The sequence below is a fragment of the Periplaneta americana genome, chromosome 16 (assembly GCF_040183065.1).
Source record: "Periplaneta americana isolate PAMFEO1 chromosome 16, P.americana_PAMFEO1_priV1, whole genome shotgun sequence".
Taxonomy (NCBI): Eukaryota; Metazoa; Arthropoda; class Insecta; order Blattodea; family Blattidae; genus Periplaneta; species Periplaneta americana.
The window spans coordinates 34,360,166-34,373,595 of NC_091132.1; positions in this window are offsets into that span (position 1 = coordinate 34,360,166).

The following is a 13,430-nucleotide window of genomic DNA, read 5'->3' on the forward strand; positions in this document are numbered from 1 at the left end:
TAACTGCGCCGTACGTGTAGCGAGAACGAAGTTGATAAGTGCGGCGAATAGAGCTCCTCGAACTCTATCTGTAGTGTAAAGGGCAGCCCTCTGTTCTCAGGCATATGGACGGTAGAGGCCGGCAAAATAAAAAAAAATGGTAATTTTGACACAGTCTTTGACAAATCACTTTTTAAAATTTACCAGTCTTTGATGAGTTTTCTTAGAAGAAAAATTTGATCGTGTACAAGCAGCGTAAGATAACAGTGCAACAATTACAGGAGTCTTACTAAAATTCTTCGTATAAGGAGCCACTGTTGTCATTCTGTCATTAGGGGCCTACCATACGAATATTAGTGAATGACTAAAGAGATGAAGCAGGACCGAAATACGAAGACTAGTGATATGTCCAATCAGTACACAAAATCTGAGCTTATATGAATGATACTATAGTGCGATTGAGAAGTCTATCCGCAGTCCTTGTATAGCTACAGTATAGCCAAGAATCCATTAGAGAATTCAAGTGGCAGCACTGGCCGCTAAGCTTATGATGGACTGGGGATGTGACGTCAAACCTTAATTAATGGGGAAGTGTCAACTTTCTACAAAGTCCCTCCGCAGCTCCATTAGTTCTAGCAGGACGAATAGAAGAAATAATGTACGCACTTCTATGCTTTCCCATTGTCGGTGGCGGACCTGACAACTAGTGGCGCTTCGATCGCTATAACTCTCAACAACAAAGCATATTAACAACCCCTAGCAACTTTCATCATTAAACAGGCGAGAAATATATTTTCGAGGTATCTGACTTCAGACAACAGATGGATCCTAGCGATCGAAGCGCCACTAGTTGTCAGGTCCGCCACCGACAATGGGAAAGCATAGAAGTGCGTACACTATTTCTTCTATTCGTCCTGCTAGAACTAATGGAGCTGCAGAGGGACTTTTTGATTGCACTGTATAATGCTTTATAGATCTTTATCGGCATTTAAGGAGAGAGGACGGGTATTTTTAAAAACTTCTATATTTTGGTGTAAAATTTTTATTTTTTGTATGTAGAGAGTTCATGGCTATAGCAACTCAACCAAATATATAAATTGGAGTGCACTTAGATCGCCGTCTATAATGGAAAACATCACATCAACAAGAAACTTAAATTGGCCTACTCAAGACTCACTAAATTATATCCGCTCCTCAACAAGAAATCATCTCTAAAGCTACAAAATTGCATGCTACTTTACACATCTCTATTACGACCTCTACTGCTTTATGCCTGTCCTGTATGGGGAGGGGCTGCAATAAGTGAAATTAAACACATCCAGTCATTTCAAAATAAAGTCCTACGAATTTCATTCAATTCTCCTTGATTTGTCCGTAACAGCCAACTACACAGAGAAACTAGTATTGACACAATCAAACAGTTTATTCATTCACAAGCTAAGAAGTTCTATAACAACCTAGAAAATGTTCCAGGCGCCATCCACTACTCTCTCGGAAGGAAGTCCACATTTCCCACCAGAATCAAGAGCCGACTTCCAATGAACCTCATATTATAATCAAAATTTATCATCACACCAACCTATGTAAATAATTATTTATTAACAATTATTTTTGTTCATTGAGGAGTCCAATCTAGGCTGCCCCCAATTCAGTGTCATGTATTGTATTTATATTTTAATTAGAAATGATCTGTATAGCGCTAAATGCGCTGATCGATCAATAAATTATAAAAAAAGAAATATAAATATTAAAAAAAATTATTTTGGGCCCAGATTTGAATCTATATATATATAAAAAAACACTTTTTTATTTCCTTTTTTGCAAACATATTTTTTACAATGAAATCAATCAACAAAAATTCTGTTACAGAGAAAAGTTTCCTAATAGTCTAGAGAATGTGTGTTCTGAATTTCATAGATGTATCTTTAATAGTTCAGAAATTATATCCATTTTAGTTTGGCAGTGTAGCAAAAAAAATGAAGTTGCCAGAAACAACCATCAAAGGGCCATGTGATTTAAAAACAAAGAGCGCAGGAACTTTAAAAATGGTATATATTATTTTAATGTACCGATGTACATATGATATTTCCATGAATATATTCTGCGTCATCATACGATGTAAGAGTAATGGAACGGAGAAAAATTCTCTCCGGCGCCGGGATTTGAACCCGGGTTTTCAGCTCTACGTGCTGATGCTTTATCCACTAAGCCACACCGGATACCACCCCGGCGTCGGGCAGAATTGTCTCAGATTAAGCTCCTCCTCTGGGTTCCCTCTAGTGGCCGCCCTCTGCACTACGTCATAGATGTCTATGAACATAGGATCGAAGTCCACACATGTGCTGAGGTGCACTCGTTATGATGACGCAGAATATCTGCATGGAAATATCATATGTACTTCGGTACATTAAAATAATATATATGATATGCGTAAATCACTTCGTGATTTAAGACGGCGCTTATTCCGTCGGATCCGGGCCAACTAGTCACTCATAACAAGTGCACCTCAGCACATGTGTGGACTTCGGTCCTACGTTCATAGAGATCTATGACGTAGTGCAGAGGGCGGCCACTAGAGGGAACCCAAGAGGAGGAGCGTAATCTGAGACAATTCTGTCCGACGCCGGGGTGGTATCCGGTGTGGCTTAGTGGATAAAGCATCAGCACGTAGAGCTGAAAACCCGGGTTCAAATCCCGGCACCGGAGAGAATTTTTCTCCGTTCCATTACTCTTACATCGTTTAAAAATGGTGTCTCAAGATCCGATAAGGGCATAAATACCCACAAAATGTAGTGCAATGTATTCCACACGTACCATCACAGAGTATTTTAAAGATTTTTTTTTAAGTTTACTCATTTTTTACCAAAAAAAATACCGTCCTTTCCCCTTAAGAATAATTGAAGATGACTAAGAAAAACAAAAACGTGTTGGAAAAATCTATCCTATACAGCGAACATAATTTGTCTGTTTCAAAACAACGCTGATGTGCTGATCCTTATCGGTTCTGACGTCTTTTATTGATTACCCACTTACTTTATAGAACAAAATTTAGATATTTGAATAAGATATGGGACTTGCGTGCGTATTTTTGTCGTTGATTAGCGCACACTTGAAGATGTTTACAAATACATAATCACTCTTGTTTGTCGCCTGCAATTCCTTGCCTTGCTTACCCGTTACAGCAGGGGAGTCAAGACCTGTCCTGTGGCCTTACCATGTAGGCGTACCGTGGCGGTATCACCAATAGGTATGGATGAGGAATTTCTGTGCCTGTATATTCGTATAATATTAACCATAATCTTTCTGATGACTCATTTTTTTCCCTTCTCGCACAGCTCACATGCCAGGTCTCGCCTCCTCACCTTTTTTGAATTTATGTGTATTTCAATATTATCTATATATATAATTTGAACTGGTAATGGAAATTACGGGAAAACGGCTGAACGGATTTTAATGAATGACCCGTCATTTTAAAGCTTGGCATCCAAGGATTTTCAGAAAAATAGTAACTTTCAGCGAAGCGTTAGTTTTCCTACATAATTTTCCTATTTTCCAAAATCCACCTTCCGTCAGTTTTGAGAACTGCATTTCAGAATAAAACAAAACACACACTACAATAAACAATAGACTATTACACGAAGGCCATGACCTGCAGGATTGCTGATATATTTAGAGTTCAGATGGCTCGGATTCTCTGACATAATGCAAATATGTCGATCTTCATTTGTGTAATTTTTTGATAACGTATAAAAATAATTTGTGCGAGATCGTGCGTATTTGCTTGCTTTCCGCACAAAACCAATACGCGGTAAGTGTGAAATACCACATTCAGTATTCCCAACGTAACACACATAACAATTTCCCTATTCTTACCGCTTAAGCGTCATATTCATTTTACTGCTTTAGGCTTTTAACATATTATTTTTAAAGACGTTCAATATAGTAATAATTATAAATTGGAAACTTACCACTGCAATTTCACCTAAATTGCACTGTTAATTATTGTTTTTAAATATTTGCAAAAATTAAGTAAACTCTACAACACCACAAAAGTTACTGCATTTGTAATGCAAGTAACATTAAGGAAGCCGTAAAAAAATCAACAAGATTCCAGACTCATCATAGACTGGGGAAAAAAAAAGACAGACGTATATCACGGCCTGCTGCAGTATAGTAAACACAGAAAACATTTTATAGGAACAATGTTGAAGATAGATATATTTGTTTTCCAAAGTTGCCGTCATTGAACAGAAACCAAGATGGAGATTTTATTGCAACTAATTAGAAATTCCTCTTTCAGGTATGTAATAAACGTTCTTCGCATAAAATAATGTACGATACACGAGCGGTATGTTTGTTTTCATGTTCTCGGAAATTAAAAAAGCTCAACTACGTTTCGCTTTTTCAATCTTTTCCTCGAACATGAAAACGTCAATATACCGCTCTTGTAACGCATATTACTATTGCAGGTCTGATTCTCTGGTCTGTAGTTTTCCGAGTACTTCCGGTCAAAGAAACACTCCTTCAAAAATTCTCTGTAAACGAAAAGGACTCACAAAATACACGCTCTCAAAAAAACACACACTCAAAAACATTACACTAAAAAACAACACACCCTTTCTCAAAAACATACATTCTCTCAAAGAAATAGTCTCCAAAAAAAAAAAACACAAAAAGAAACACTCAAAAGAATATACACGCTAGCACACAAAAATAGACATTTCCACTGAAAAAGGCATAGCCGTAGAGAAAAAAAAGAAGACGCACAAAACTAGTGGACTCTCTCGCACGCTCTCGAACAAAAAAACATTACACAAAAATTAAACTCGCTCGCAAAATAATTTCACACACTCAGCATCTCTCACACAACAGACGAGACTCCATACATATCGATCATAATGACGCTATTTTATTATGTACTACGCAACGTATTTGTCAATGGTTACAAGGCATCAATAACTTCATACTGTTGCACTGACTCTTTATATTTACAAATTTATGTTACAGCAGTGAATTGAAAGGATTATAGGAACAGAATGGAGAATGGGCCTACATTTGTAGTAACTCCGTAGTACGGAAGTTTGTTGTTCGTTTTTGAATTTAGCATACTGAAAAAATTGCCATTTACATCCATTCTAGAATACCTACTACATTCTTAATTAAATTTATCAGTATTCGTCACATGAATTGTATATCCAAGTCTTTGTGTGTGGTATGCATTCAGCAACATTTTTTTTTTTACCTATTAATGTCACCCTGTTTCATGTTGTACAGTGAACGTAAAACCAATTGCTGAAAACTAATTGTGTGAAAGATGCAGGACATTTAGCAACTTCTCTGCAAGCTTGGCACAAGGTTCGATGCCTGCGATTAACAGGGCCTCTGAAACGAGAACGTGTATCAACAGATTTCAGAATTAGGCTTTTGGGTAGGCCTACTCCACAGTGTCCGGAACTAGACATTTTCAACGTTTATATAGCTAATACTTCAAGTTTCTCCATCAGGGCAGCTGGGTAAGAAGAGATGGATCACCTGCTCTGTTGGGTTCGTATGTCTGTCTACTTCAGACTCAGTCGCATATTCATCCATGCAGCCATGTTGACGTCTGGCTGGCCAATGCCTCTGATTGCCCTTTGGCTGCTTGAAAAAAAAAAAGGGATAAGAATTACAGAGAGTTCTAATAATTGTAATTTTATTTTCCTTCTGTTATATTCATGTTTATGTAACCCACGAAATTGTTTAATTCCCGGCATTATTTTTAAATTAATAAAATAACGGCCAGTCTTCGATATCTCTCGACACCACACACGGGAGTGACTTCTGATTTGAGTTACAGTAGATGGGTTAAATGAGGGGATAGTTAAGTGATATTTGGCAGAGGTATGTAACTAGGTTAGTGTGTGTTAGTCGAGATATTTAAGTGACGTGAGGCCGAGGAATGATAAAAGATTTCAATGATACAATTACATTATCTCTCCCGTGTGTGTTTTGGGGAAATATCGAAGTTTCGCGAAAATAACTGGGCAGTATCCCCAATATCCCATTTGCTGCATTAATTATGGGATAAACTATGAGGTATGAGATATGATAGTCTTGTAACTAGTTTTTTTAAATTAGTGTTCTTGTAATGCATTATTAAACAAACTTTAATTCTATAATTTCCTGCGTATGTTGAAATTCTACGATATTTTTCAACATGTAGGCAGAAAAATTTATCCGCGTAATAACTCAACCTCTTCTAGAATATTATTTGAGACGAGGAACGTTTGTAAAATTGAAAATTGATTAAATCTTTAGCATTTTTTCCCTATGATTTAACATTCCTCATTTCGGACGAGCTGATTTGTGTATCGAGTAAAATAGGGTAATGGTGTGATATACATACTGGGTGTTCATTTCAAAGTGTGTCATGACGTCACTTGTTGGGTCACCGATTTGAAGCGAGTTTCAGTTTATATGTTAGAGAAGTTGCCTATTATTTAAGGCGTTCTTCAATCTGAACTTGAGAACGTGTACGGTATAACTTGAACGTCGTAGCAACAGATGGCGGTCTGTACGGTCTGTGTGCACCATAACCTCTTTCGAACTGTGTTTTGCGCCGGCAAGTCGTACGCAGGGTATTTGTTATCATCGGTTGCGTACGGTAACATTCCACAACACAAATCAAATGCTCCGTGTCCATGTTGACCGTCGAAGTTAATGTCAACAAATACGTAAGTAATCGTCTTAACCCTCTCCCCATATCCCGACAGTACGTATTTCCAAACAGTTCACATTCCTGTCACTACCGGCGTTACCGTACGTATCGGCACGTACTCTTCAGAATGAACGCCGTACTCGCTAGCCAACTTCTCTGCCTCTTAGATTATACACCTGAGCTGCGGAAGTGTAGGAAGATTGAATTCTCTAGGCTCATCAGCTAGCCACATGACGGCATACAGCGAGCCAAGACACATTTTGAACTGAACACCCTGTAGTATTGGATAGAAATATCCTGCAGAGACCCACAAATATACTAGAAAAGGATAAATCACATTTTTTTAAATTTAGAGATCAAAATTAAATAACGAGTCACTGAAGATTTGCAGTAGCTATAAACCTATATGAAATCAAAGGCGTTGCTTTTGAAACTTTATGCTCGACCATGCCGAAATGTAGTAATTATACACCTGGTAGCAGTCCTTTAATGCATGTCATTAAAGTACACCTACTCATTAAAGTACAGGTATTTTCAGCCAATGACAACTCAGCTTACAGATGTTCAGCCAATGACAAGTCAGCTTTGTACCGTTATAAAACTGCAAGTATCGATTATTCTCGGATATGCAATCGAAAGAGAATTCGCGAAAAGTCACGGAGGCTGGAAATCCAATACTGTCGCAGAAGGTTAAGTTCTGTTACTATAATAATTAGCGTTAATTGTAAATAATATTCAAATAAATTCAATTTGTCATCTCGTTTTTCAATGTCGAATTCAATAATCAAGGTTATACCTAGTTTAACGGAATTACACCAAGGTCAATGACATTATTGTTCCTCGGAAAAAATCAATACTTTCGCGTCTGCGCACATCTCACAATTCACGACCTAGAACAAGGTCACTTCCGATCTTGTCAGATACAAATAAAATGTATACATCTGAATATTTCAAGGTAGGAATATGGTCGAGCATAAAAAGTCGTATGAAACTCGCCTATAATGGTAATTAAGAAGCTCTAATATCATTATAGGCTCGTTGCATAATGTACTATTTCAGTGATTTCTGACACAAAACAAGAATATTACAAACTAGAAGATGGTCTTAAGTGTACGTGCTATTTTAGCATGGAAACAAATATTTCTAGAAAGCCTATAAATTTAGTACTTAGAACTGAATCGCTGTCCACGAATTGATTTAATATCATATACTCACCAGCTGACTTGTTTCTACATCGATACTACTAATTACTACAAATGTGACGCGCGTATTCGAACCCTGCTGCTCTTCTTGCGAATGGCAGTTAAAACTTAAGTACAACCCCCCCTCTTCTACGAATGAACGTATTACAATATATTAAACATTATAAAAGTAGGATTAATAATTAATATTGTTACAAATCCATTTATATTTAGTACTAGCCGTACCCGTCCGCTCCGCTGCACCCGTTAGAAATAAATATAAAATAATTACATAATTAAAATAGGACGTTTGATCCAGGGAACATTCGTGTTTGATAGGATACATAGTTTAATATGTTACTTAATTTAAATTGCATCCAAATAATTAAAATGCGATCATTTTGGTCCAGAGACACTCATTTGGTGCAATGACAATTCCTTTAACATGTTTCTTAATTTTTATTACATGCAACCATAGTTTAATGAAGATTGACATCATTTAGATTTAATGTGTATATTTTATTTGCTTGTTATAAGATTCCATTGAATTATGGCAATAACTTAATTTTAACCCTTGTTTTCTACGTATTCAGTAAATGGCGCTTGGCCCACTATGGTTCTGAATCCTTCAAATAACTTAAATTATATTATATAATATTACATATTATATTATATTATATATTTTTTTTATTTTACTGGGTTATTTTACGACGCTGTATCAACATCTAGGTTATTTAGCGTCTGAATGATATGAAGGTGATAATGCCGGTGAAATGAGTCCGGGGTCCAGCACCGAAAGTTACCCAGCATTTGCTCGTATTGGGTTGAGGGAAAACTCTGGAAAAAACCTCAACCAGGTAACTTGCCCCGACAGGGATTCGAACCCGGGCCACCTGGTTTCGCGGCCAGACGCGCTGACCGTTACTCCACAGATGTGGACTATTTTATTCTATTATATTATATTATATTATATTATATTAGAAGTTACTGTAATAACATTATAGCATTATGTCCATCTAGAGAAACTACACTTTCCAATGGTGAAATAATAATTATACAAATCGGTTAATTTAGCTTCCGATATTACTTCATACAAACACAGAAACATTCTCTGTAGGCTATCTTTCATAGCTTTCGATTGTTGCTGTCCAAGGCCCCTTATAGACGAAGTCATTGGTTTTTTAATTCATTACACGGCCTTAGATGGCAGTTATTTTAATTTTAAAACTCATTTATCTCATTAAACATCAGTCCTATCAAAATTTTTCAAGGAATAAAACTTATCGCAAATTATTTTTAAAGAAACGTTTGTTATGTAACATTTTTCACAAAAATCAATAATAAGCGAGATACTTAGAATTATTTAATTCAGGCCCACCTATAACCCCCCTTTTATATAATGTAATTTGAATGCCATATGGCATAAAATCTAAGTTACAACGAACTTAATTTATATTCCAATTTTCATCGAAATCCGTTCAGCCATTATCGCGTGAAAAGGTAACAAACATACAGACAGACAGACATACAAACAGAAATGTCAAAAAAGCGATTTTAGGTTTCAGGATAGTTAATTATATATGTTAGGACCAATTATTTTTTGAAAATCGAAAATTACCAGAACAATTTCGGCTACAGATTTATTATTAGTATAGATAATACGACATTTATTACTGAAGCAATTTATTTAATTGGTGTTGTAATTAAGTAATTATTTAATGATAATTCTTGTGTAATTCTACGAAGCCTCGAAATAAAAATCGACGATCGAACATGGCATTTGAAAATGAAATAATAAATCAAATACCATAAGGAAAAAAGAAAGATATATAATTTATTTATAAGAATAAAATACTACGTATAAATTACAAAAATCGTTCTAGATTTCCTTAACTTCTTCTCCCTCATAATATTACATTCGGCTCTTGTCTCATTAACGGAACTTTCAAAATGAGCCCCTGAGTAAAAAAGTGTGTCATGTCCATATTTCAGATTTCAAGAAATCGAAATTCTATTTCATAAATGTTTTATTTCACACATTATCAATGATATGCATACAATGTTACTAAATAGTTAACTATCGTATGTGTGCTATTGATAATGTCTAAAATAAACCCATGAATGAACTAAAATGCCGTTTCCTTGAAATGTGAAATGTGGGCATAGTTCTCTCTTCTACTCTAGGGCTCAAATATAATTATTCTATGTGAACAAGTGTTGCCAACTTTGAATATCACAGCAACTGTATTCTGTTTTTCTGCATTTAAAAATGTCGTTATTTTTGTCTCATGTTTCTTCTCATTCTTTCGTTCTTATTTTATTATTGTTTTAAATCCGCTATCTTCTGACTGCGAAATGCTTCTACTTCATTTAATTTTTGTCTTTATAAATGCACTGCCTTCATCCTATTATCTTCTTATATGTCTTATTCTTCTTTATTCTTTTCACATGCAGTAAATCTAATTTTAAACCTAACAATAAATGGATTGTTTTGTTGTAATTATTGTTCCATATCAGGAGAATAACTATCAAACATTAAATAAACATAATATATATAGTAAAAATTGGCATTACTCTCAAAAATATTTATAATCGCATGAAACGCATATGCGTTCGGTTGGCTGTCATTGTGGTATTTGGATTTTTGAAGAATTGGTTCTAATTTATAAGGATTGTGAATATGATTGAGAATTAAATACGAGGGGGATCCAGGAAATAACGACCGTTTTGTTGTAATAATTAAAAAAAAATATTTATTTGAAAAAACAAAGTCTGTTACATAACTGAAGCTTCCTTTACTTCTCTACATAATCACCACCTACATTTAAAGATTTGTCGTATCTGTTCACTAGCTTTAGAATTCCCGTGTTATACTCCTTTGCCGCTAGTTCATTAAGCCAGGTGTTCACTGTCTTCTTCAACTCTTATCACTTCCAAAACGCGTACCACCCAGAAAGTCTTTCAGCTTAGTGAAAAGGTGAAAATCGCTAGGAGCAAGGTCTGGACTATAGGGCGGATGATCAAAGATTTCCCAACCGAATTGATCCAGCAATTCTCGAGTTGAAGCAGCAGTGTGCGGGCGGGCACAGATTTTGTGGTATCCAAGATGTTGCGACACAATTTCACCAAGCAAAGAACGAGAAATGTCAGGAAAGGCAATATGCAATTCGTCGAGTGATGTGCGCCTGTCTTGCAAGATTCTGTCGTTCACTTTAGTCTTCAGGTCTTCTGTGATGAGTGATGGGTGTCCGGGTCGAGTTTCATCGTGGACATTTGTTCGCCCATTGTTGAACATTTCGCAACATTTTCTCACATTTCTTTCATTCATTACAGTATCACCATACACTTCTTTCAATTGCCGGTAAATTTCTGCAGGTTTCAAATGTCGGGCATTCAAAAATCGAATCACACTCCTCACCTCATAGTCGGCGGGATTATCAATCACGTCGTTCATTTTGAAGTAACACAAAATGCACAATGGCGATTTGTTGCAACCAGTACTCACAACATTATGAGAACACATGTTAAGGAAGCCAGTTGACCTTCAAACAAGGAAGGGGAGTCAGCTGCGCGGCGGGTATGCGCGAACGGTCGTTATTTCCTGGATCCCCCTCGTATATTTAATACCGTTTGCGTGTTATTAGTGATTATTTTTCCTTTATTTCTTTATTGATTACACATCGTTATCTCATGTATCAGTGCTCTGGTCTCCGATCATTCGCAGTGTCTTACATTTGAGACTTATGAATATTCAATCGTCTCATTCTTTTCTAGGGAAACTGTACGTCGTATGCACAGTATTAGTGTATGCCAGTGATGTCAATGAGAGTGCAAGTGTGCCTCATCGCCCGTATGCGCTGTTCTGAGCATGTAGGGCACGCAGGTACAAGTCACTGGTGAAGTCAATGGTTGTACAGTAGTGGCAAAGAAACCGGACCGACCCTTGTAGCTGATACAAAAGAATCCTGTGCTGTGTATTGTGTCAAACTCTGGTAATTTCAGTATGGATAGTGAAGCCAGAGGTATGTACAGCTATTTAATGTAAAAATACGCAGTTATCGTTGCCGAATAGAGGTAGAAATGTAATATTGATGTCAGATGAAAATAAAACTCAAAGTTTTTTCGTCTGTAAGTTTGAGGCACTGAAGGAAACAAAAGACGGTAAGAATGGAACAAGTGCAATAAATTTCATTGTTACAATTAATTATACAAGATTGATGTGTTTTTTGACTAGCAAAATTTGAATCTGACTCTGAAATCAGCTACAAGGGTCGGTCCGATTTTTTTGCCACTACTGTATATTACACACTGAGGAAGAAGTCGTTCAGTAAGTTTTAGGCTGACTGGACTCCTGACTTCTTAGGGTACGTACACGTTGGAGCAACGATAAACGATACAAGAAATGACCTAGCGACGTTTTGGTATTATCAAAGAATCAAGTGTTCATATCGGAGCAACGAGGACGCGGGAAGCGAACATTTTGATTTATCAGTAGAAGATATTCTATACATTCACTTAATGAAAGAAGATACATAGGAAATATCAGCTGCTAAGTTCAAGGTTAATATAACTTAAATACGTATAAAATTAAACCCGTTTGTCATCCCAAAGATAGTATAAATTCGTTGTGTTGTGATTGGTTCTTGTGATCACATAACATATGACGAATAAATACACAACTGATCAATTTGCCAATATCTACAACAATTAATTTAATATGCCAAAATAATAATAAATAGATTAATATTCGGATATAATGATAACCACAGGTAATTATATAGATTAATATTATCTTAAACAGAGATCATATGAACGACAAGAGCGAAGAAAATGGAACTTTTCTTTTTCGTCGCTTTTATCGTGTATCTTCGCTTTTATCGTTACTCCAATATGCACACCTCAATGAAAATGCATGCTTCAATTCTCTCTGATATAGCATCGCTGCTTCTTTTATCGTTTATCGTCGCTCCAACGTGTACGTACCCTTATGAGTGAAAGAGGCGAAAATGTTTTTTGTCTGATATATGGGAAGCATTTAGTTACGAAGAAGAGCAATGTGAAATGCCTGCAATTATTAATTGATGTACATAATGATGTATTGAAATTTTGTTGCTTTATTGACATTAAATAGTAATATACATATAGATTTACTGTAGAGGTTCTTCCTCGCTTCATTGCATTTAACTTTACAGAATAAAGTACAAAAAGTATGGATGCTAATAGCGTAGACTCGTTATGAATTACGTCTACAAAGTTGTCGTCCATAGATTTTCAGTTTGACAATGGTCCTTATCATTGTGATGTCCCTTGGTTAAGCCGAGGAAAAGTTCTCTTCAGGTTCTTTGAATTGCGTGAACATAGTCAACTTGGAAGTTCCCTTTGCCTGGTAAATATATCCAGAGTACGAATATTTGCGTCGCAAATTATTTATACTCGTATATTTGGAAGTAAGCACATATGTGAGCAATTTTCCTCACTTATGTACCTCACAAAATCAACTAATACCAAAATTATCAGTCGACCTGGTTGGCGAGTTGGTATAGCGCTGGCCTTCTATGCTTAAATGCGACAGG